The sequence below is a fragment of the Anser anser genome (assembly GCF_964211835.1).
Source record: "Anser anser genome assembly, chromosome: 8".
Taxonomy (NCBI): domain Eukaryota; kingdom Metazoa; phylum Chordata; class Aves; order Anseriformes; family Anatidae; genus Anser; species Anser anser.
This window is the reverse complement of record NC_139728.1, coordinates 32,368,230-32,393,505: the sequence shown is the minus strand read 5'-3', so window position 1 is coordinate 32,393,505 and position 25,276 is coordinate 32,368,230. Positions and strand designations below refer to the sequence as shown.

The following is a 25,276-nucleotide window of genomic DNA, read 5'->3' as shown; positions in this document are numbered from 1 at the left end:
TTTAAGTGGGGTATCTATTATTAGTGGTTACAATGTCTGTTATGACTGCACATTTGTTCAGAGGTGGGAGCTAAAGTCCATGGAAGCAGGCAAAGAGAGAAAACAGGGCAGCCTCTGACCCAAGGCAGCAACTGCCATAGCACCACACTGTCTGGAGGGAAACACAGCCTCTGGAAGGTCTCACAGGCCTCCAGCACTGCAACAGACCTCCTGGTAACTTTTGGCAGGTTTCCCTTCACAGCCCAGCCACCTGGAGATGCGCTGCTCCCAAGGACGTGGATGCTAGCCGCAGAGCACTGGGCTCATGGTGCTGGGGCTGCCCCAGGGTGCGCGTCAAGTGGGGAAGATGGTGGCACAGAGCAGGACTTGGCTGGTGTCCCTCAGCTGCAGAGAGGAGTATCTTGAGATGCACTGCCTGCACCTATAAGCACTTTGAGAAAGAGTCCTGAGTGTAAGTTAATGGGAGTTTTGTCTTGAAGGAGTGAGTGAGCACCACAGAAGAAAAATTTGTATTTCATACATCAACTTTCAGTGATCATACCTGGTTTATGTAAGGGGTTGTTTCATTACATTTTTCACTACTGGGTTTTGGTCTAATACACACATTTAGACAGAAATTGTGAGTTGGTGTTGTGTAAAACTAAGAGGTCAAAAGATATGGATGATTCAACAGATATTTTATGCAAACATGAGCCATTCCTAGGGCCTGTAAATTGTTTTGGAGACAGTTCTGCAGCTCTGTCAGCAGCAGATTGTGAAGGGAACTTCCCACAACTTTTTATATGCTCCCAATTTAATAATTTTTCTTCTCAGCTATGTGAGGTAAGTCAGTAAAATTTAAAAGCTACAGAAACAGAGGCAGAGGAAAATAAATGACCTGATGAAGGTCACAGTGGATTGGGTGTGCTGCTGTGGTGTTCTGCCAGCAGCACGGCCTGCTGCGAGGGCACAGGTGGCAAGGTAGACCATGCTGCTCATCAGCTTGGGACCCCACGCTGAGCTCCCGCCAGGAGGCAAAGGGGTGGCACTGTGTGGATGAGCTGTGTCAAGCATCCAGTCAGGATGGCAGAGAGGACGGCCAGGCAGACATCCTTTCAGTTGCTCAGCTGGGTTGAGCTGGGAGCAAAGGTGTGCTGGTGCAGAAGCAGCTCCACTTATTCACTCTGATGCAGTGGGCAGAGATGAGGGCTGAAGTCTGGGCCCACAGCAAGAGCAGTAGCACTGTAATTCTACTGCGTGGTACCTGACATCAAGCTGTGGGCTTCTCACAGGCTTGTTACTTTTCAGCTGAAATAAGTTATACAAAGCAGCAGTAATTCCAGTAAAGCTGTATTTCTCCAGGCTCCAACTCTGCTTTACGATGTCCCAGATTTCCCAGACCAGACTTGCTGTCCAATTAATGTATAGTATCACTGCTCTGGAAGAGGGGCTCCTGGAGACTCCTGGAGTTCTCTCAATGTTGCTCTTGTCTTTGAAAATGCAAGTAGGGAAAATTAATTTTGCCTTCTTCCAGCCCCACAGAAGCTGACTGGAGAAGACAATTGTTTGTATGATTGGTATCCTGGGGTAAGGAGCTAATCTAGAATTGGTATCCTGGGGTAAGGAGATAATCCAGGACCTGCATCCTGGGGTAAGGAGGTAATCTAGGGAGGTAAGGAGGAAAGGCTGAAAGAACTTTTCAGCTACTTTCGTTTAATCTCTCTGTTAACGGAGATGCTCAAGGATGTCTGGACACTGCTGGGACTGCAGTTCCTGCAGCCCTGTCCCCACTAGCAGTAAACAGCTAGCCTGAGTATCTGTTGAACACAACCAGAAAGGAATGGTGCTTGAGGCAGGCTGCATTTCATCCCTTTTGGAAGTCAATACCATGCATGATGCTCTGTGCAGCCAGGGCTAGCCCTCTGCAACAGCCTCGGCGGGCTAGTGGGGTCCAGCCGGGGCTCCTCCATACTGCCACAGCCCCTACGGAGCTAGATGGCCTCAGCTCTAAGCTGAGGAAGGACAGACTGAAATGTTGTAGGGTCTGTTAAGAGAGTGGGGTCCTGACCCATACTTAGTGGGAAGAATAGGAAGATTCTCTTACTTGCGCTAACTGTTGAAAAACCATCTGTCAGTGTATGGAGACAAGCTGGCTTTCCCTTGGAACTCAGTTTATGTTCTTCATCTAATCATGTCCTTAGCTCTTCTGTTAAGGTGCTTTTTCTCCCTTTTTTTTTTTTTTTTTTTACTCAAACCCATTTGCTCTTCTGTATCCACCGTCTTTATTGTAGTTGTCCTTCCTCCGGTTACTACTGCTACTTTCTTCCCTTACATTGCCTTCCAAACCCACTCTTCCTCTTTCTGCCTTTAATTTTTCTACTGCTTTGAGATGCATATTGCCTTAGCTACTTTTCCCCTGCTGTGCTAAATTGGTCCTCGAGGAAGGCAGTCCCTTCCCTCATCATATATCATTGCTGATTTTCCCTTGCAGAAAGGAGTGTCTGCTGTCAAAGGGGTAGTGGCCTTGATGATAGGTGGCTTGATATCTGTTATGGTTGTAGTCTTCAAATACATGAGCAAGAGAAATTTTCTTTTCTTGTGTTCTTTTTTTTTTTTTATTTTTTTTTCCCAAGGTGCACTGGTACACAGAGAATAAGGAGCTTAAATTGAGCTGGCAGTGGTTTCTTTGTGATATCAGCACACTGGAATACCATTCTGTCTTATTCAGGAGGGCAGAATACTGCTGCTGCTGATGTGAGATGCACCCCTATCCTACCAGCTGTTCTCTCCACCCAGCAACTTAACTCATGCTGAATATTTATGTGCTTTTAATGGTAGTGAACAAATGATTCTGTATCTTTTTGATATAGCTAGAAAAGCTATTAAATAGTGAGCCAAATAGAGGACTAAGATCAAGAAAATTTTAAACTTTATTCCAGGCTTTCTTAGTAGTACTGTATATAGTGTTATGTACAAACCTAACTTAGAAAATACTAATTTGAATTGAAACTTGTATGTACAACATGCACTGGAAGAAATATAAGTTTATTGTGCTTGAACTTTCAGTTGGTGAAAGGCAGGATCCATTTAGAAATGGAAAGAAAGGCTGCTGAGATAATTTAGAAATAGAAATAAAGACTACTAAGAAAGACTGCAATAGCAGTTTAGAAATGGATTTATATTCCACTTCTGTAGAGCAATGACATATATACTTTTTCATATCTGGGAAATGTGGATCTCTTTTCCACATTGTGCTTTAACAAAAGTGATGATCAAGGTTTCCTAACCATTAAAATATATATGGCCACCATACTGCAAACTCTTCTTTTTAAAACTTTGTTCACCTATTATCCTATTTTGAACATCTGAAGTCACTTGCTCTGTGTGAAGTCTTGAAATGAGGCAAACTTACGGCAGCTGTTGGAATACTTTGGCAGACCTGTGGAGTTCATCCTTCGAAATGTATTTTAGTATGTCTGGGTGCATTATTTGAGACTATAATACTATGTAAGAAGTAAATAAATTAGTATGGTTCAGCGCAGTCTGTTCCACACTGGTGTGTGTCATGATGCATCAAAAGTAAAAAGAGGAGTTAATGGGAAGTCAAGATGCCAGAAAAAAAAAAAAAAGTGATCTGATACAAAACTACCCATTTTATACAGCTCCTTGCTGAGAGATTAAAATATTATTGGATTCATACCCGCTGATTCTCTCAAATAAGGTCTGGTTGGTTAGCAGCTAATACACAGTTGCTAATGGGAATGTGCATTTACCTCTGTTGTTGATGTTGTTACTGCCATTCTGCATAAACATAGACTGCAGGGGTTCAGATACTAGCTTTGTTGGAAAGACTAAGAAGCATAGGTAAATGATGTGGGGGGTTGGCTTGCCTTCATCTGCCGCCATCCTTGGAGACACTGAAACCTGATCTACTCTCAAACTTTCCCTGCTTTGAGTAAGGGTTGCCAGAGTGCCTTCTAAGGTTTCTTCCAACCAAAATTATTTTACAATTCATAAGAGGATTTTAGAAAAAACTTTGATATTCATTTGTCTTCTCTTACTGCTGCATTTCTGTGAAAATACCCCTGTTTTGAGTAACTGTCTAGAAAGATTTCTGATTTTTTAATGACATGTTTATGACTAAATCACACTCCCTCTGGATGAGTGATAAAACAGTCAAAATCCAGGCTACCAGGCTATGAATTATGCAGCAAATTAAAAAAAAAAAAGTGTATATATATATATATTTGTTTATTTTCTTAATCTGAACAGCAGGGTTAATCTAATATTTTTGTCTTCTCAAAACCAACGAGAATACCATTTCTAACCCTCCCTTAGTAGAATAATAATAATGTGCTTTGGAAACAGGAAAAAAGAGAAAAAAATATTTACATTTCTAAACAAAATATCTATCCAAGCAGGTAATTGTTCTAAGAAAGACAGAGGGGATGCCCTGAGGCTGACATTCGTCCATGTAGTTACATAAGCAGTAAGAATGGGAGGGAAGGGTAAGAACTGTCACTTTGTCTCTAAACTGAAAGAATTTAGTGTAGCATTTTTCACCCCACTGTAAATAGTTATTAGAATAAGTGCAAATTAAACAGGCTTACAGGAAGACCTTCTAGGCACTTCACAGTATTTTTTGAGCCAACAATCTTACTACGATTTTCATAGAATCATAGAATCACCGAATACCTACAGTTCACTGGGACCTCTGGAGATTATTCAGTACCACCCTGCTGCTCAAGCAGGCTCATGCCCAGGACCACATGCAGTGCAGTTCTGAGTATCTGCACAGATGGAGATTCCACAACCTCTCTGGGCAATCTCTGCCAGTATTTGACCACCTTCACAGTGGAAAAGTGTTTCCTTATACCCAGATGGAGCCTCCCATATTTCTGTTTGTGCCCATTGCCACTTGTTCTGCCACTAGGCACCTTTGAGAAGGGTCAGGCTCCCTCTTTGTCATTTGCTCCCACCAGGTATTTATATACATGGTAAGACCATCCTGAGCCCTCTCTCCTCCAGACTGAAAAGTCCCATTTCTCTCTAACTCTGCTTATTGTATGGCCTAGGAAAGCAGCTCTGCAATGCACAAGGTGCAACAAGGTTGTTCCTCTAAGATGGTTTCCATCTCTCATCTCAGATTTACCACGTTATTGAAACTCAGTTTGTAAAACACCAAGGTGTTTCTTGGAGGGCTCAGTGTGCCTGCAGCCACGCTTGCTGCCTGCAGCCTTCTTGTGCACTGTCCTTGGGGCTGCAGGGGCAGGGGCTGGGGGCTCTGGGCACAGCCCCGGTACAAGCAATCAGCTTGGCTGGTCTCCGCTGGGAGGATGTTTCTGGACATTGCTTCCTTCTGTGCTCCTGCCTGGACCAGCTTATCCGCTGCTGCCAGCCAGAAGCTCAGCTCAACCTGGTTCAGCTTCTTGGACATATTCAGGACATATGAGGTCAGATTCTTACCTCGTGTTTCTATGTTTCACCTGAAAGTTTGATAGTCATGGGTAAACTGTTCCAGACTGAAATCAAGAGCATGCTCTAACCAGCTTTCCAGTGTAGTGGGCTGGGAGGGGAGAGGGGTGAGATCAATCAGGACATGGAGTGTCTGTGGGCATATGGACAGTCTCTGTATGTATAAAAAAAGTTACAAATTAAAACTGATTAGAAAAAAAGAAGAGCCACAAAAATGAGATTCTTTTTGATGACAAGATCAACTTCTACTAAACTATCCACAGTTTAGAGTTCGCTGCCTTAAGAGGCAAAAGACGATCTTGATTTAAAACAAACAAATAAATCTCCCTTTTTCCTGTTTGCTTATGCCACTATTCCCACTATGTAATCTGAGCATAAAGGAAAGCATGCTGCTAAACTTTCTGAAGCCTTCATTTAGCATCTGTATGAAGAACTTTAAAAGAAATAATACAAACAAGTTGAATGTATATAAGGCGTCTTGGAAGATTATATCACAGATAAGGAAAATGCTTAGGATTTTCTTTTTGTATGTGTAATGCCTTTGCAACCTACTCGCAACATTATTCCCTGCATGAGGGCCCCCTAATTATTTCATCATGCAGCAGGAAATTCTGGTAGGTCATATATAAACAGCCTGAGGCAGAGACCTCTTCATCAGATAGAGCGTGACATCTGACATCTGTGCAGCTTGCCATTCGCATGCCACAATTAGCCAGGCAGCCCAAACACTAACTAATGCAGGAGCAACTGGGAGCATGGGGCTAACTGGTGGTGGCAAAGGTCTCCCTTAATCCAAAATTAAAACTTCTGCAGCCCACCTCTTCCCAATGGCCACGAATCTCACCTTGCCTGGCTAAGCCCATGCCAGGCAATGTGTGGTCCTGACCCTACTCTGCAGCAGGCTCTCCCTACAGATGGGGCGATGAGCCAGGCAGACCCGGCCACCCATAGCAGCTGTGCCATGGCCAGGCTGGTGCGCTGAGCCCAGCAGAGGAATAGTGCAGTCACTAATCCAGCCAGTGTTTGTCCAGCTCCATGCTCGGAGCACCTCCTGGCACTGGAGCACTGTCAAGGACAGCACTGGCTCCTGGTGCCACCAGCCGAGAGCCAGAGATGTCGTGGCGAGGAACAGCTGGAAGTAGGAGATGGCTAAAAAAATCAGGTGACTGAGACACATTAGGGCTCTGTGTCAGACATGATCCATGGCTGCTTATTTTTTCTTTTAATTGTACTTATTTTTATAGTTCCTCTGTAAAAAGGCAGATTATTTTTCCTAAAATGAGTAATGGTCAGTGGTATTTCCTTGGCACAGAAAATGGCTTCTTAGGGAAATTGTTGCAAGTAGCATTCCAGAGAGGACTTTGAAGTAAATGGAAATGTGTAGGAAAAGCACGTGCCAACAGTCACCACTCTGCCCTCCAGTATTTCTTACCTGAAATTCCCTTCCTCTTCACCTCTGCCTTCTTGTGTGGGCTTGCCCAGGCCATGCTGTGTGTCCAGGAGTGCTACAACAGCACTGCTACCTCTGGCACTTGGTTAGTTCATCTGTCTTTCTTGGATGAAAGTAAGAGACTGCATGAAAAACAAAGGAAAGTTCTCAGCTTGAAGGAATGTCTTAGGGAAAGAGCAGTGCAACATTTATTTTTCCCTCCAGTGTGTATTTCCACTATCTTCGAATATACAACTCTATTTCATCATTATTATTATTCAGACTATTGCATTATATTTTCATACATCTTGGCTGTTTTGAATCAAATAAGATTTTTTTTTCATATTTTTTAACTTCTAGTTTAACCTTAAGCCCAGTCCTAGTAAAATCTATGTTTAGCAGTTTTCTGCTGTCTGTCGAAATCTACTTACACAAGAAAATGTTCTTTCCACTACTGCATTTAAGAACATAATAAATTCCACAAGTTTTAAGAAATTTAGGAGTAACAGTATTTGAAGACAGACTCTTAGGCTTAATATAAGACTACTCAGGCATGAGCTGTGCTGAATCTCTAACTAAAAAATCTCCAGACAAATGATTCATAATCAGTTACTTGTCAAGTTTAAGTCATTCAGTAATTCTTAGGATTCCCTGAAAAGTCAACATTTCTTTTCCCTAGGGAAAGTGACTGAAACAGGTTAAGTTTGTTTGATGAAATCTGCTACTTTAAAATCAAAGTATATCACTAGCTGAAATATCTATTTTCTTTTACTGTTCTCCAATGTACTTTTTACATTAGCTATATTTATAACCAGACAATTCCTCATTAACCTTTCTACCCTACCATTTTCTTATTGCATCCTGATAGACTTGACTATTCATACATTCACTTTTAATTTGAAGATCGTAACATAGAACATTTTTTCTGCGCTTTGTGGAAGTTTAAACTTTAATCTCTGAAATGTACTTTCTATAACCTCCATTTACAACTTTAATCCTTGGATAATCCTGACCTTGTATACATAGCTGTATTCCTGACTTAGAGTATATTCCTCAACATCCCTTTTTTTTGCAGGGTTAGTAAAATGAAATGTTCAACTCTAAATGTTTCAGTTTTTCTTGCTAATGAAAAAATTAAGACCTCTTTTATACGACTTCTAAGGTGAAATTCTCATCTATGTATAGCTTTCTCTGCTGTATTTTGCAGCCTGGGACCTAGGCATTTAGCTGGAAGCAAAACCATTTTCATTTTTTATTAATCCATAAACAAGAGCAGTATTCCATGAAGTTAAGGCTAATATTAACAATGGCAAATGATGGTGCATTGCCAAAGTTCAAAGCATTCAGTTTGTTGTCATCTTGAAAATTACTGAATAGATAATAGATCATTTCCCCCTTCAATAATTGCTGAAGCATCAGTGGTCATATGGGGGGGGGGGGGAGGGGGACCTCTCAATCAATTTTTAATCACTTTCCAATGCGAAAAGGAGCTAGTGTGCTGTTCACAATACACAAAACTGGTTTTCCCACCAAGATTTATCTATTGGAAAATAATACTATTAATTTGCTGTAATCTACACTAGCAAATACAGAACACTTCTGTTGCTTCAACAGTGACCTTGTCATTTTGAGTATTTTTAAAAACATTCACAAATATTATTGTGAGTTTTATATTTAGAAGCTGCGCTAGAGCTATTTTTATGATTCCTTCTGTTTTACACTGTCATACATCTGACAGTTCATGATAGGCAATTGGGCAGTTTCTATATAAACTCCACTAAGCCTTGTAGCAATTACTGTTGATCCTTGTAAAATGACTCCTCCACTCTTAACAGGAAGGACAAAATGGCTTCTTTACAGGAAGTGGATCTTGATTTGTGGGTGCAATGTTACCCACACAGCACCTTTCAGGAACCTGGTCATGATCCACTTAGGGATGTAATTTGAAATCTGTCTAAATAAGGCTGAAGTAAGTACATTTACCACATAAGTAAGAACTACAGCATAAGTTCTGAACACTGCTTCTGTTGATTCTTCTTTGTACTGATCGATATATCCTAGACATGGTGCACCATGAAATATTATCACATGATACATACAAAGTAAAACTTGCATCTTCTCAGAGCAATCCCATCTGCAGTGTTTTTAAGAAAATTAGTTATTCTGTCAATACTTCTCAAGCAGTTTCTCTCTAATTTTCAGCAGTTTTCATAGTCAATTTCCTTCTGTTGCTGGTTACACTCTGGGAGTATGAAGCCTCCTGCTGAAGTCTCTGAGGCTCAGGACATAGACTTTCCCCCAAGGAACTCGAGTTGTCCTCACATTATTGCCTACTTGTATGGTGAGCACTTTCAGAAAGCTCTCCTAGGCCTCCTCCAACAAGCCTTAGTCTTGCTAGAAGTGGCTGATCTGTTACCCTAGTTCCAAGCCCCAACTCCCCAAAACTCTGCCTTGTAGCATCTTGATGCCTGCCTCTGCACAAAGTATGCTAGCCATGAGCCTTTTGGGAAGTTTCCTTCATTGCTGGCCGTGGTCTTTGGTTGCAAGTGCAAAAACAGAAGTAATGTTTGAGATCTAGCCTGCTAAAACACAAAACCACATACATTGTTTTTATTTGAGGCATGCAAATTAAAACCTTGGGACAGGGTTAGGGCTTTGGGGTTAATTTCTATTTAAAGAGCTGGTTTCTTCCACAGGCTTAATTTCTGAAAACAAGATTTATCTGCCCCATTAGGAGTGGGTTAGAAAGATACAATCCTAGCTGTGTAGACTGGGGTGGCAGCATAGCTAGATGCTACTGCTCAGACACCCTCCTAGGTTACTTGGTGTCCCCATGTGGTTGGACAGAAGCAGCTTTTGGCAGTGTAGAGAACTGTGTGCAGCAGTCAGGTAGGAAACAAAGGGAAGCAGCATTACCCCCACCACAGGACAGAGGCCAACATCAGGGCCCCCCTGAATGCTAAAAGGCCTGATGGCTCTGACCAGCCTCACCTTGGCCTCCCAGCCAACTGTCTGCCCATGGCTCCAGGAGCCACACTTAAACTCAGGCCCTGTCCTTCTGTCCTTGCCTGAGTGATGTAACAGGGGTGCCTCTGTTAGATAGACCTTGGAGCTATGCTGTAGGTAGCTTGTTTCCTGGATGGACCTCAGATGTAAGTGGTAGTTTATCTCCAGTTCTGTCTTTTGCCCTGTCTCATGAATGGGCTTGAAACCACATGGTAGTCTTGTTTCCAGTCCTGTCTCTGGGCCCATCTTCTTTTGATCCTGACTGCATTCCCTGGATGGACCCTGGACTTGGTTCATCTCCTTGCCTTATCTAGGACTATCAACAAATGCAATTACCAGCACCCAGCTCTGCCTGCTCTGTTCAGGTGCTGTGGGATTGCACCAACCAGCGAGGGCACTCCTCACACGAGGGTCACCCTCAGCTCACCACTGGTATGTGTGTGCTGCTCCTGGCAGCTCTGCCCTGGCACAGGTTTTCCTGGTGCAAAGGTAGTGAAGGCTGCTGTGGCCAAATCTGGGGACACGATCCAGAGATGACAAATAACTGTGGGAGAGCTGGGCTTGGCTTCAACAAGCATTTGACAAGCCAGTGAGGCTGGGTAGGGTGAGTTGTGTACTCTGTCTGAGGATGTAGTGAGAAGAGGCTGAGCAAAGCTTCTGTCTCAGGAGACAGTGCCAACAATGATGCACTCTGTGGAAATAACACAGCCCGAGGCAATGTCTGTCATCTGGAAATGGCTACAAGTTACGTCTGGGCAGGACTGTGTAGGTGCTGGGGAGAGAAAATGGCACAGTGAAGGAGAGAGGAGCAGCATATAAGGAGATGGGCGAACTGGAGGCTGGTGGGAGTTGGTGGTGAGCTGTAGGCCATGGTGCGTTTCCAACTGCAGTAGCAAGAGACAATTCCAGCAGCAGAGAGCAGGTGCAGCTTGGTGCTCACAGGGCTAGTATCTCCTGTTCTGGGTTACACGAAAACAAAGTTTGTAATAGATACCTCTGCTGATTAGGTCCTTAGTCCTATGCATTAGATATATCCAGTGAAAAGACAGCAGTTTCAGGACATACTTTTTTTTTTTTTTTTCAAGGAACAGGACTCCTAAATTATACTCTAAAAGCTGCCTCACCCATAGGCAGAGTCCACATGTGAAAGTACTTTGCCTGATTGGCTGGAGGTAAGGTGGTGAGTGGAAGAGGTACAGGTGATTTTTTCCCTACCATGGGGAAAGTCACCACATTTTCCAAAAATCCTCATTTTCAGTCTGTTTGTAATATGTGATTGATCAGATTTTTAATGTAACTCCTGCAGTTATAGCAAGAACTTAACACTTAATAGATCTAAGAGACTCTCCACATGAGAGAAAATTTCCCTGAAATTGGTCCTCTCCTGTGCCTCAGCTAGGTACAGATTTTCAACTGTGCCTCCACAAGCTCTTCCTCATGTGAACCCTCAAATACTGCAGGTAGGCTTTTGTTGTACTTTTTTTCTTTAATCAGTAAGAATATTTTTAATATCTCTCTGCTATTTGACCAGCTGTTTTCATTAAGAGTTTGGGAGATGGCTTCTATTCCTGTGCCAGAGCTAGCTGAAATTGGTGAGGGGTTACAAGTTGGTTAAGTGTGGACTGACTGAGAGACTCTGCAGGTATGACTGTACATAGCTGTACTTTGCAAGTTAGCCTTATTTTTTAGGAAACAACTAAATGCTTGTTCCATTTTTTTCCTGTGTAACTTTGCAGAGGAAATGCTTTCCATTTCCTGCAGTGGGAAACATTTGATAGAGATGGTCAATGTTAAAACATATTTTTCTCTACCTGGTGTTTCAGGTTCAGCTGCTGTTAGAAAAACAGGTCATCCATTTATGCCTGCTCAGTGTTTCCTCTGGGAGGTGGCTTCTGCTCACAGCCACTTGTACTTAGTACCTGAGATATTTTTCCAATGAAATGGAACAGTCTTTTGATGGTGTTGAGGAAGAGCCACAGCTCTGGCTAAAGCTGCGCAAATAACATGCAGTTTTATCTAAGTGAGATAGTAGATCTGGGATAGCAGTGAATACAGCAGGCTCTGAAAGGGTGACACTTGTTGATATATGTTATCAATGAAGGAGATACCAAGATACATAATGAAGACTACAGGAAAGTTGGCGTCTTTGGCTGCTGTGAGAACTACTATGTGAAGCTGTCCTTTTTCAATGAAGTGTTTGAGAAACTAGTGGAGTGCATCACTGTGTCTGAATTACCTGTAGTCTCACTGCTAAATGAAGTTCCCAGAAGAGTGTTGACACAGCCAGAATAAATGTTTGACTGTTGCTTGACAGCAATGAAAAGCATGCCCACGCAACAGTGTAAGGTATCCTCAGAGGCGTTTTTAACTCTTTCCTTAGTTTTAATTTGCAGGTAGATTGTAAATTATATGTTCTTGAAATTCTGTCGTGATGTTTAATTGTTTTTATTCCTGATCTTGCTGGGAAATGCTGGTATGGGAAACCAGTACAAGGTAACATGCTTGTTGCTCATGGTAGGCTCTCTAAACCTCTTAGAACTGAAACATAGCATGTAAGAGGCCTTTGTCGTACAAGGTGACTGCTTTAGCAATTCCGTCAGACCCATCAGTCTGTACAGATGGCTACACAGGCAGCTTTGGAGGTGAGCCAGGCTGTTTAGTGCAGATGAATAGGCAGATGCGTCTATGGATGGTGATGGAGAAGAGTACGTTACTGGAAAACCTGACTCTGAGTTCTGAAGCTCTGGTTATCCCCATGCCACCCAGTACACAATAGTGGTGTTGTCCCACCTAGTGAGGCAGAAGGACCTTGCACTTCTCACTCTGGGAAGGTATTTCTCATGGAAAGATGGATCTCTCATGGAAAGATGTCCATGAACTGTCTAGGAGATCGGAATTCATGTAGTGTGGGACAGATTCTGTGGGTTGCTGGGAGGTAGAAAACATAGGAAGAACTATAGTAAATTCAATACCTTACCAGTTTTTGAGCCTGAGTTGTACTTTTTTTTTTTCTTAACCTGTACATGCAGTGCTTTTGTACGTTCTTCTGTCCTTATCTGAGAGCACTAAAGTATCCTTTAGTATGTTGGGCTTAACTAAAGTGACTGATTTTCCTGTTACAAAAACTCATTTGGCTGTATTTGGTGCATATGTCCTTTTTAACCTTGTGCCAAGTAGGTACTGGTGCACAAGAAGCCCTTTAACAGTTTTCCAGCTAGTTTGCTATTTCATTCTGTACAACTGCGCTGCTCAGTGTCTGAGGCCCAGCCCTGCAGGCATGGGTTGCTGATGAGTAATGGGTCAGGCTGTGAACTCCCTGAATTCCAGGGGGGAATGCCTGGATCCTGGGCCACATGAGTTATGGGCTTGTAAGAGGGCTGGTATCACTGCAACTCTAAGAGCTGTTGGTTTGTCTGGTTCACCAATTTAGCTTACATCGACAATAGTAGCTGAGTTCTGGGATGATTATTTTTCTGAGTGTGTGTATCTATGAGAGTTACCAAACATCTTATTCCAGATAAGCTGAACAAACAGGTTGTAACTGATTCCTATCTTCATTGCTCTTTTGCTCCCATAGTTCACCTGACTGCACTCAATGTGTCACACTGTATGGTGGGAACAGCACATGCTGTGTTTGGTGTTACGCTATCTCACAGCTCCTTTCTAGGAAACAGGATGGTGAAATTCTGATAAAACTAAGACAGGTCTGTCTGAGTTGATGAACGCTGCACTTTCTCATTCCAGTTTAGAAAACCTCTCAGGAAAGGTTCTTGCATGCATGCTTCAGAAACATTGAAACCCCTGAGATTCAAGTACCCATTATGTCCTGGCTTGATTAATGCTTGAGCACAGCACATGCTTGGGATATTTTAGAGCTTTTATTTATTTATTTATTTATTTATTTATTCTGGGGCCATGTGTTTGACATGTAGTTATTTATCAAGAAAGCCAAACATGTTCTGCTTTGGGGCTTCTGCCTATTATATTCTAGGTTCATGGAGACTTAAAAATTTAATGGGGGGCGGGGGGGAGAGGAACTATTAAATCTCACTGGTTCTTTAAAGCATAGGTAATTAGCTGTGTCTGAAACAAAATTCTCAGTAAGCCGTGCTGGGCTTCTGGGGAAAACAAGCATATTCCCCTCAGATGTTTGACCAGCAGGTTTTGCCACAGACTCATCATCCCAGTAATCAGCAGAAACATGGTGTCTCTCAAAGCAGAACCTGCAGTTGTGCAGGTAGGCTTCTGAAATCAGCTGTGTGAGTCTCTTAGACTGATTTCCTATGTGTGTAGAAGTGCCAGGTGGAGGCAGCACAATCTCCTTGCTTCTCTGTTAACAGCAGGTGTTTGGTTGTAAATCTGAAACGTTTACCTCAAATCAAGTCTTTGTTCATGTTATAGCACATATGGATGGTATCTCTTCAGGCAGTGATATGACTGTAAAAAAAAAAAAAAATTGTCTCTCTGTATCTATGAACCTATTAAATCTAGCCTCTTCTGAAATCAATGACCCCTGTAAGGAGGGGGGTCATTGATTCTAGTCTTCAGCAGTGTGAATGGGAACAGGGTCTTGTCCAGTGCTTCTGTGAAAACTAGTGGAAATGCAGAAAGCAACCTGTTGAATGGGTGGAAATAAAACTTGGTGTCATGTTGTCAGGGTGACCCCACTGAAGAGATCAGTCTGGGCTTGACTCTACTTACCTGTGCCTTTAAAAATCCTTCACTAATAAAAGTTGAAATTTAATCATTAGTAATTATGTCATCAGCACCATCTGTTGGAAATAGTTGAGACTCAAGATGCTGAAGCTTTTTGAGTAATTTTGCCCTTCTGCACCAGAAAGTGTATGCAATGAATACCCCCTGCAGTTGTCTTATTGAGAGAAGGTAAAGATCTGTGTTTCTTCTCTCTCAGCACCAAAATCCTATAATTATTGCTGAAGGGGACTGAGAAATATCTTTATTAGGGATTATATCAATTTATGCATACTGTGAATTGTTATTGGAGATAGTACAGGAGGAAAACTATTCCTGTTTAAAAGATGTATACGCTGAAGGCAAAAGCTTCTAAAATAATAAAAAAAAAAACCCTTCAAAAATAAAAAAATCTTGTTATGGATGGGAATTTCATGAATGATTTTCTCTTCCTTTTTTCCTCGTATTTAATGAAGAACACAGGTAAAATTGCAGATTCAAACACTTTTGAGCACTGGGGCAGGCAGGGGGTTGATTAGAGTTCTCTAATTATAACTAATGACAGAAATAACATAGGCTCCTGTTTTGCTTAGATAATACATGAATTGACCCACCTCACATAAATACAGTATATATCCCCTTATTTTTCTATGGCAAATTATTACAAAACCAACTTAGTAAGCCATGCTGCTGTTTCAGATTTTTAAGAACTGGGCAACTCAGTCTGTCTTGACACCCGCAACTGTTTGCTGGGCTCTCAGTGATGAGAAATCATATCCTACACTGGTGTAACAGCAGGTATTTGAGATTAAAGCTGTTCTCAGTGTGCTTACTCTCATTTCAGTTGCAGCCTGGTATAGGACAGACTGATGTCTTGCTTAGGGCTCAGTGTGACTCCAGTCACTCTGACTTGGGTGTTTTGGCACTTCCATGTGTTGTATTGTGTGGGCAGTTATCTAGGAATTTCCTCTGACTGGAAATGGGGATGCTGCTTCTGTGGTGCTATTCTGAAACTCCTTGTGTGCATTTTAACGTTTACTGAAATCTCAATCTGTGTGGAACCCCCTAGGCAGCATAGGTCAGGGAAAAAAACTGCTTTTTGTTTAGGTGTATTTGTAAATATCTTTTTCTGACTACATTTATTACTTTGCACATACCCTGATAAACACTGTCTTTGAGCTTTAGTCAATAAGCAGAGTGGTCAGGTCTTCCTATACAGATGGCAGTGATGCTAGGGAGCAGGGATTTAGGGGGTCCGTGGGCAGGTGTCTTATTCTGCTCAGTGACTCCTTGCACATGGATATCAGCATGATGTGTGGGGCTGTTTTTAATAAGGGTTTGCATCACCAATCCTGTTTGAAAGTAATCTTCTAATCCTGTTTTTCTGCTAATGAACATATTCACTGAAGCAAGCACCTTATGTTGTGCAAAGTCCTAGTGCTAATTAAAAATAAATAAATTTAAATATGTATCATTCTGTCAATACTTATATAACTGAACTACCCAGGTAGCTGTGGGAGAAATTACAGTGGCAAGAAGGAATTCTTCTATACCTGTCTCCAAAGGAAAAACTAGCATGCATTTGTAGCAAAGGAAAGAGCTTGATGAAATGGAGAGCAGTAAAATGCAAGGTATTTCACAGGTGAGCGGAGCATGGTTGGCTCTTTGTCTCTCTGCTCCTGGACAGACTGCAGCATGGTTATCAAAACCCTTCATATTGTGGAGGGGCTGCCTGAGCACACAACATGCTTTCGCCTGGGGTCTCTACCTGTCCTTTCCCTGGCTTGTGGCTGTGGGGACCACACGCAGAGCTGCCGGGGTGCGCGGTGCCTGCTGTGGCTGGCCCCGCTGCGGGGCTGTTGGCAGTGAGGCTGGCTTGCTCGGCAGTGGTGGAAGGCAGGACTGCAATGCTTGCTCCACTGCTATGCCCTAGGTTTTTCTGTGGGGCATGGCTGCTCCTGCTTGAGCAGATGCTGGCATTTCTCCTGAGTTACCATTGTGGCTGCTACCTTGGAGGGTTTCGTTAAGATTAGCTGGAGCCACAGCGCTGCAAATGCATCTCCTGCAGCTCCCTGCATGTTTATCTCAATAAACATTGTGAGAACGGTGAGACGGAGTAACAGTGCAAAAGCAAACCAACAATCTAGCACACAGACTGCAACTAAAAATCTTTTTTCATTTTTAATTTCCCCAAGGATTCACATGTTTATTAAAATGTTAAAATCTATTGTCTCACTCTTTTCTTAGGTTAATCCCAAAATTTGCTAGAAAAATCCCTTCTTATAGAGAATGCATTGTAAACCTTGACTTGTTTTAATAGGGTTCATAGTAGAACTTGGTGAAATTAATCACTTAAATTTTGCATTTAAAGGTCTGTCTGAATAGTGTGGCTTTGCTCAAAGTGAGAGTATCCATGCACAAGTGCTGCATAGTTCTTTAAACCTCAGGAGAAAATGAATACGTGCAATACATGTGGTGAAGTGTAACTGTGGAAATAGCCAAAAGAACTGTTTTTCCTGAAACCTGAATTTTTCTTTGTTTCTGTTTCTTTGCATTTTGGAGTAAATCTGTTTCCACTTGATGTTGCTTGCAGAATGGGAATAACTTTAGGATATTGCACAAGAACAATAAAAAATTTTCACAAGAGTTAAATTTGTGCCATGTAAGTGCTCTTCATGGTGTAGTTGGCTAAATTTTACCACCAGCCTGACCCTCCTTGTCGCTGGGGCCCTGGGCTCCTCAGTGTGGGTGCTGGAGCACCAGTGGGGCCCCAGCAGTGGTGCTTCCCAGGTCTCTCAGCCTCTGGGGTCAGAGCACAGGCAGCTCTTGGGCCATGATCCCATCATCACAGTAGGGACCCTGCCACCTGTGGGATCAGGGCTTTGACTTTTTTGAAAGCAGTGTGTGGAAAAAAGAAGGAAAATGAGTGGTGGGAAATCATGAAAATATGATCTTTGGGAAGTTAATCATCTTGTTTCCTTACTTTCTTGTTGCTGTTTATAGACTGAGTTAGAAAGAGCTGGTTATTGAATTGCATTCTCTAGTCTTTTTCAGATTAATATGGTATATAACCTGGAGCCCACTTATTATAGTTAAAGCATTTTAGCTACATAATTTTTCTTGGTTATGTCCTGAGCAAAGTCCATATCATTTTGACTTAGTAAGGGGTGTGAAATTACACTTGTAGTCAGTGAAATAGCTCTCTTCATATATATTTTAAAAGGGAGGCCTTCTGGTTAGGGTCTCAAGATGGGATAGATTGCGTTTCTCTTTCAGTGGTTAGAGGAACTTCAGAGAGATGTACCTTGATGAAAATGACAAACTTAATAAATACATCAAATAGACATTACTGTTGTGCCTTTGGGTCTCATTGTAATGGGGGATTGTTAATGATTATGCTGGAACTCCTGTGTTCTCTCTAAAGAATTCTGTATCTGTTTAGCTGTTGATAAAATGCCACTGAAGGTTAAAAGACTAAATTTGAGCAGCATGTGTTGTAGGTGCTTTCAGTCACAACAAGTGAACGTTTACAGAAGGCTGTAAGTAACCTACTGCCCTGAACGACTCCTTAATAGTCTTCAAGAATTTGTTAACAAATTTACAGAAATGTTTTTTGTTCGCTATCTTTTACGAACGACTCATAAATAGAACTTCCATATAAAGTCTGATTTGTAATTTCCTGGTAGGGACTTAAATGCCACGTTCAGTGGGAACTGATATTGTACAGAAGAAATCACAAGACAATGAAAATAACAGCAATGTAAACTAAAAGCATAAAACACTAGAATCAAGTGATTGTCAGGGAAATATGGTGTAGCTAGAGTAAAGTGTTAGGATTTGACAGGAAAAGTTTCACTTTTTGGTCTTCTATGTGCTGTAAGGTGTGTCATAATGTATAATCACAGAATGGTTGAGATTGTAAGGGTCTTCCAGAGATCATCTAGTCCAACCCCACTGCTCAAGCAGGGTCACCTAGAGCATGTTACACAGGATCGCATCCAGGCGGGTTTTGAATATCTCTAAAGAAGGAGACTGTTCTAGTGCTCTGTCACTTGAACTGTAAAGAAGTTCTTCCTCATATGGCGATGAAACCTCCTGTGGTTCAATTTATACCTGTTAACACTTGTCCTATCACTGGCCACCACTGAGCAGAGTTTGGCTCCATCCACTTTATGTTGTCCCCTCAGGTATTTATAGAGGTTGATAAGATCCCATCTCAATCTCCTCTTCTCTAGGCTAAACAGGCGCAGCTCACTTAGTCTTACCTTATAGGACAGATGCTCCAATCTCTTAATCATCTCCATGGATGATTAAGGGATTAAAATGGCATATTAAAATTGAGATCATAAAATCAGAATGGATTGGGTTGGAAGGGACCTTAAAGATCATCTAATTCCAACCCCCCTGCCATAGGCAGGGATGCCACCCAGTAGATCAGGTTGCTCAGGGCCTCATCCAGCTTGGTTTTGTACATCTTCAGGGATGGGGCATCCACAACCCCTCTGGGCAACCTGTGCTAGTGCCTCACCACCTTCTGAGTGAAGAATTTCCTCCTAACATCTTACCTAAGTCTCTCCTTTTTTAGTTTAAAACCATTCCGCCTTGTCCTGTCATTATCTGATTGAGCAAAAAAGTTGCTCTCAATCTTTTTTATAAGACCCCTTCAGGGACTGAAAAGTTGCAATGAGGTCAGCCTGGAGCCTTCTCTTCTCCAGACTGAACAGCCCCAGCTCTCTCAGCCTTTCTTCATAGGAGAGGGGCTCCAGCCTCCTGGTCATCTTCGTGGCCCTCCTCTGGACCCATTCTAACAGCTCCACGTTCTTCTTGTGTTGGGGGCCCCAGACCTGGATGCCGTACTCCTGGTGGGGGCCGCACAAGGGCAGAGCAGAGGGGGACAATCAGCTCCCTCAGCCTGCTGCCCACTCCTCTGATGCTGAAGCCCAGGATGCAGTTGGCCTTCTGGGCTGCAAGCACGCACTGCTGGCTCATGTCAAGCTTATTGTCGATCAGAACCGCCAAGTCTTTCTCTTCAGGGCTGCTCTCAATGAATTCTTCTCCCAGTCTGTACTCGTGTCTGGGATTGCCCTGACCCGGGTGCAGCACCCTGCACTTAGACTTGTTGAACCTCATTAGGTTCCCTCGGGCCCGCTCTCAAGCTCGTCCAGGTTCCTTTGGATGGCTTCCCTTCCTTCTGTTGTATTGACTGTACCACTTAGCTTAGTGTCATCTGCAAACTTGCTGAGGGTGCACTCAATCCCATTGCCTATGTTGTTGATAAGGACGTTAAACAGTACTGGTCCCAGGATGGACCCCTGAGGGACACCACTTGTTACCAGCCTCCACCTGGACATAGCACCATTTACTGCCACTTTCTCTGGGTTTGACCTTCAAGCCAATTCCTTATACGCTGAATGGTACACCCATCGAATACATCTCTCTCCAATTTGTAGACCAGGATGTCATGTGGGACTTATGTGTCAAAGGCCTTAGAGAAGTCCAGGTAGATGACGTTGGTCAGTCATCCCTTGTCAATTGATGCAGCTTAACTAAATCTATACTCTATACTGTAAAAAGTCCTTTTGAATGTTTAAGCTACCAGTCATAACAGACAATCCATTTTGTGTTTATTTCTGCTTTGGGCGTTATCCTTCTGGGAGGAGTAACTCAATACTTCCTGAAACTTTTATGTTTGCTGTTAGTCCTCTCAGCTGATGACCACTGAATTCAAGTTGTGTGTAATATTTATTCTTGTTTAAAGTCAGTTGAAAAGAATTAAGAATTCTGCTAACTGGAACAACTTGCTTGTTCAAAGCTGCTCATTGTAAGACCTAGCTGTCTTTCTTGCTGCCAGGTAAATCTAATGGACTGACTTTTGGCTGTATCACTTTTGAAGTTTAATGGATTAGTTCTGTTGACCTATGAGGCTGTCCCCTCTTGTTCCCTTTTTCTTCTGCCTGGAGAACTCCCTTGCTGATGTGCATGCACATGAAATGTTTGTGCTGTGCTGTTCTGCTGTGGAGCTCTGGAGAATGCAGCCTAGACTTCCTGCAGCAACAGGAAATCCACAGCTTTCTGCTAAGGAGCTAGAGACTAAGACAGCACCAGTACATTCATTTTCCACACAATTCAGCAATGCAAGGGAATTCTAGACTGTCAGGACAGAATTATTCCTGCTTCCAGTTTTGCTGTAGCAGAGGATGGTTCTTCTGACTTTGTAACACAGTTCTTATACTCACTTAACCATGTGATGATTATTTTTGATATATACAGTTGGTATCATTTTAAAATTCAAGTAAGGCCTAGAGCTTATTACACTATGCACTTGAATGTATATAAGATTTCCTTGTTCCAAAAGTCTTCCTGCTGTCTCCCTTGTTATGCACAGTGATTTCTTGATATCATTTCCTCTTTTTCCAAAATATGCTCCCTCTTCCATTTCTGACCTTCCTTTTGGCTTTAAGATGCAGCGCCCTACAAATGCTGTCTGCACTTGTTAGTATTTTATGTTACTTGTAGGGCTGAGGAGTGATATTGAGTTGCTAATAATGAACTGAATGTCAGTTGCCAATACAACATGTCATTACTTCAGGATATCTTTGGCTTCCCTTTGCCTTGTCTTGGAAGTGAGCTTTATTCCTATCTGCTGTGGTTGCTGGAGGCTTTGGCAAGGATTTCTGGGATGACTCACCAGAGGAGCAGCAGAAACAGAGAGAAAGCAGATGAGAGATAGATAACTTTTTTTTTTTTAATTTAAATATGAGTTCAGATGAGAAATGACTCTCTTCTGGGGCTGGGAGGGAAAGCAATGATTGCATTTGTGTCCTATGGCTGACATCAGTGCCTGCCCTTAGGCTAGTTATAAGGGAGGGGATTTGGTTTGAGGCTTCCCATCCAGCTGAGCTCTGTTATCCTCAGTAAGTACCAGGTGTGTGAGGTTTTTACTGGGGAGAGCTCTTCATAGCCCTCTGCACAAAGGGGGGCACATCATACCTCTGGAATTCAAAGAAGGCATAGAGCTCTATTTTTATAAAATTCTCTAATTGTGTGGCTGTGAAGGTTCAAGTCCTTTTTCTTTAAACAAAGGAGATACTGGGAAAAAAAGACCTGTCTTCAATACCACTGAAGGCCTTCAGTATCTGTGAAGACCTGTCTGCAATGTATCCTTGAGTAGGCAATATATTGAAAGACAACATCCTTGTCATCCAGGACCACATGCTTAGCTGTAAAGGGCAATGTTCTGGTTGTGGTCTCCAGTGGGCAGCTTCCTGGGTGATTAGTCCTGTTTTTTGCTTTTCTCTAGGTGCTTTCACTGTCCATATTTTCTTCCACTTCCATATTATGATTCTTTCATGACTAATGTCTGAACACGTCAAAACCCAATAAAATCTTTCCTCAGTAGGAGAACTTTGTAAATAGAAATAGCCCAGCAAGGAAGCAGCTTCTGAACATTGCAGAGATCTAAGTTCTACTCACATGTCACATAAATAGAGTGTTGAGTTTTAAACATAGTCATGATATTGTCCAAAGTGATGTTGCAGTGCCAGGTGGTGGTACCAACTGGACCAGTGAGACGCCTCTCATCCTTCCACTTGCTACATTCTCTCCTAGAAATTGGTTTTGAAATCAGTGGTTTTCTGTGATCAAGAGAGACGTCAAATGCAAAGCAGAAGTCCAGGAGCCACAAACAGGAGCAGTTGGCTTGGGATGGATGTGGTAGCAAGTTCTTATCCCTCGGGGAGTGAGTGTGCATGTATTTATCTGGAATAGCATTCTGCACTAATGACCTGGTGACTGTAAAGAGCAAAGATGATCTAATATGTATAGAAAGCGGAATCTGTCTGAGATGAAATTGCATAGGGAAAGGATGATAGGAGAAGCTTTAGTGGGGCAGTGACGGGTGTCTGCTGTAGGCCCTCAGGGTTGCATCTGGAAATAGAGAGAGATCTCTGCAATGTCATTAGAGAGATAAGTAGTACCAGTAATTGGATCATTACAGGAGACTCTAACTTTCCAAATACAAATTGGAGAACAAATGCTACTAACAATAACAAGGTCCAGATATTTCTACTTGTGTTGATCTCCAAATTTCTTTGGATGTAGAAGAAATTTGGAATTTCTTTAAACCAAAGGTGTAAAAACTATTTGGAATCTTTATGGGAGATGGAAATAGATGTGGAGAACAATTCCAGACTGAACTGGATAAATGCCTCAAAAGGACATTGAGTGAGTATAGAGCATGCAATGAAAAGAAAATAAAAAAATGAGCCTTAAAGAGGAAAAAGTGCAAGATAAAGTGAAGATTATCAAAGGCTATGTGAACTGTATTTTCATGAGGAAATTTCAAAGATCTAAGTATGCATGGAGGCTGGAAAAAAGTAAAATGAATTTTAAAATATAACCTATCCTAATAATAAGCTAATGCTTTGTCCAAGCTTCCCATAAATGTTATTTTAGCATCATGAGCTGGATGGCTAACGAATCAAAAGAATAGGGAAGAAGACCTGAATTAGAAACAGTCTGTGTTGGATTAACCCTAGCAAACAGTTAAACATTGACCAGTCTCTTGCTCGCTCCTGCTCACCTGCAGTGGGGTGAAGGAGAGGATGAGAAGGGCAAAAGTGAGAAGAATCAGTCAGAAGAGATAGACAGTTTAATAAATTATGAGATTTAAAAAAAAAAAAGTGATGCAAAGGCAATCACCACCTCCCACCAGTAGATCTGTGTCCGATCAGTCTCTGAGCAGTAGCCACCTTGGAATGACTGTTCCCTGGTATTATTGTGTGATGCCAAATGGTATGGAGTATCCCTTTTACCAGTTTGGGTCAGCTGCCCTGGCTGTGACCCCTTGCAGCCTACTCCCTAGGAGGAGAGAGTGAGAAGCAGAGAAGGCCTTGACGCAACAAGCACTGTTCAGCAGTAGCTGAAGCACTGGTGTGTTCTCAGTGCTGGTTTGATCACAAGTCTGAAATGCAGCATCATATGGGCTGCTGTGAAGAATATTAATTCCATCCCAGCCAGACCCAGAACAGTCTCAAGGATCTTGGTGGAGCTGAACAGATCATGTTATCTCCACCTCTGGAAGAACTTGTATGTGAAACTGCAGTGAGTTTTAGTGAAACTGGTTGAGGTGGTAATGTGTGATTAGAGACCAGTGGAAATGTAACCTCTGGGCTGACAGGTACTGGCTCATCTACCAGGCCAAGAGAGCAGAAATAGCTTTACTTAGGAAAGGATGATGAAAGGTGTGGAGGTAAATGACAAATGGGTTAAAATACAACATGAATTTAGCAAAGACAGGTCATCCCAGACTCTAACATGGTATCTTTTGCTTTAAAACAAACAAACTATTCCTAGAAAAATGAAATGCAATGAACCTGTTTATCACGAGGCGTTTTTTACAGTGCCATGTGAAAATTTACTGGTTAAACCAGTATTAGTTTCACTTTAAAGTATGATTTTACTTGATGATGGTTCTGCATTTATCTTCTCTACTATGTCTAACTTCGTGAGTGAGGGACTGTCGTAATAGATAAGAGGTAGAGTAAAAATTATTGAATTGCAGGGAGGATAAAGATAGATTTCTCAAAACCTCATTTATGGGGCCAGTCACATCTAATATTTGTATTGCTGTTGCTGGAAAAAAGCACCAAAAAGTGTGGTAGAAAATCTGGAGACAGTACTAGAACAGAGAAGGACAACAACATAATGCAGGAAAAAATAGGGATCTTCAGGACTGGAACAATGTGAATTCTTATAACTTTGCAGTCCAATGTAGTAGTTGTTCTTGTATTTCAGGATGAATAATTAGTTGTTCTGCAGCAAGCAAGAAGTTCAGTAAATGGAAAAGTGAAAATGATGAAAAATTTGGCTGAATGTGAGCCACCATAGTGAGAAAGGCAAATGTGTTGAGTGAGGTCGTTTCTGGGACAGGAGATGTTAACACCATTGTCAGTAGTGCTGATCTGCTTAAGCAGTGACCAGCTGAGCTTGAGCCAAGCAATCAGCATAAGTGGAGTAACAGGGAGGCTAAAACAGACCGATGTGTTCAGCTTGACAACCAGGAAAGTGTTGTGAGAAATGCAGGCTGATCATGCTCTGTAAGTGCCAGTGGAGAAAGAATTGTTCAGGCTGTAGGAAAATACAATCACAAGAACAGGTATAGCGTGGTGAGAAACAGTAGAAAGTCCAAGAAAAAAGTAGGTCCTAGAGCTGTCTCCCTGTAAGGAGACCTTGAGAAGGAATATGCCCAGGGTAAGGAAGTGAGAGGGTTGCTAGGCTGGATGTACTGTGGCCTCTCCTGCAGGCTGTTTTATCATCTAGGAGATCTCCCAGAGGGACTGGTTGCCCCAGGAAATGCAGGGCTGTAATGGTGCTGCATAGCCAGAAAGGTGAAGAAAGCAAACTGCAGACTGTATCTGGGGTTATTGCCTACACCACTGATTTCTCAGAAGGACGTGAGGGGGTAATACCTTAGTTTAGGCAAGTGCTTGCTATCTCAGAGGCTTTTTGGGTGATTCAGCTGATAGCACTGGAGCATCCGTGTGAGCTCCAGGCCTGCTGCATCAGTTCATCCTGGCTGTGCTTTTAGTGTGTGGCATGCATGGCCCTTCCAGCCCAGGTGCCAAGAGGTGCTGGGAAAGGTTGAGTTCATATCACAAGTGTGTATCTGAGCGCTTTTATGAAAGTAGAACAAGA

General features: G+C 42.3%; 1 long non-coding RNA gene across 1 annotated transcript in view; it reads left to right on the top strand.

Moving 5' to 3' along the window:
* Positions 1 to 11,069: 11,069 nt before the first annotated feature.
* LOC310903189 overlaps positions 11,070 to 25,276 on the top strand; it is a 40,571-nt gene continuing 26,364 nt past the window's right edge. Inside the window, exon 1 of the long non-coding RNA XR_014587344.1 lies at positions 11,070 to 11,349. This is a non-coding gene — a long non-coding RNA (uncharacterized lncRNA). The remainder of the gene's footprint in view (positions 11,350 to 25,276) is intronic.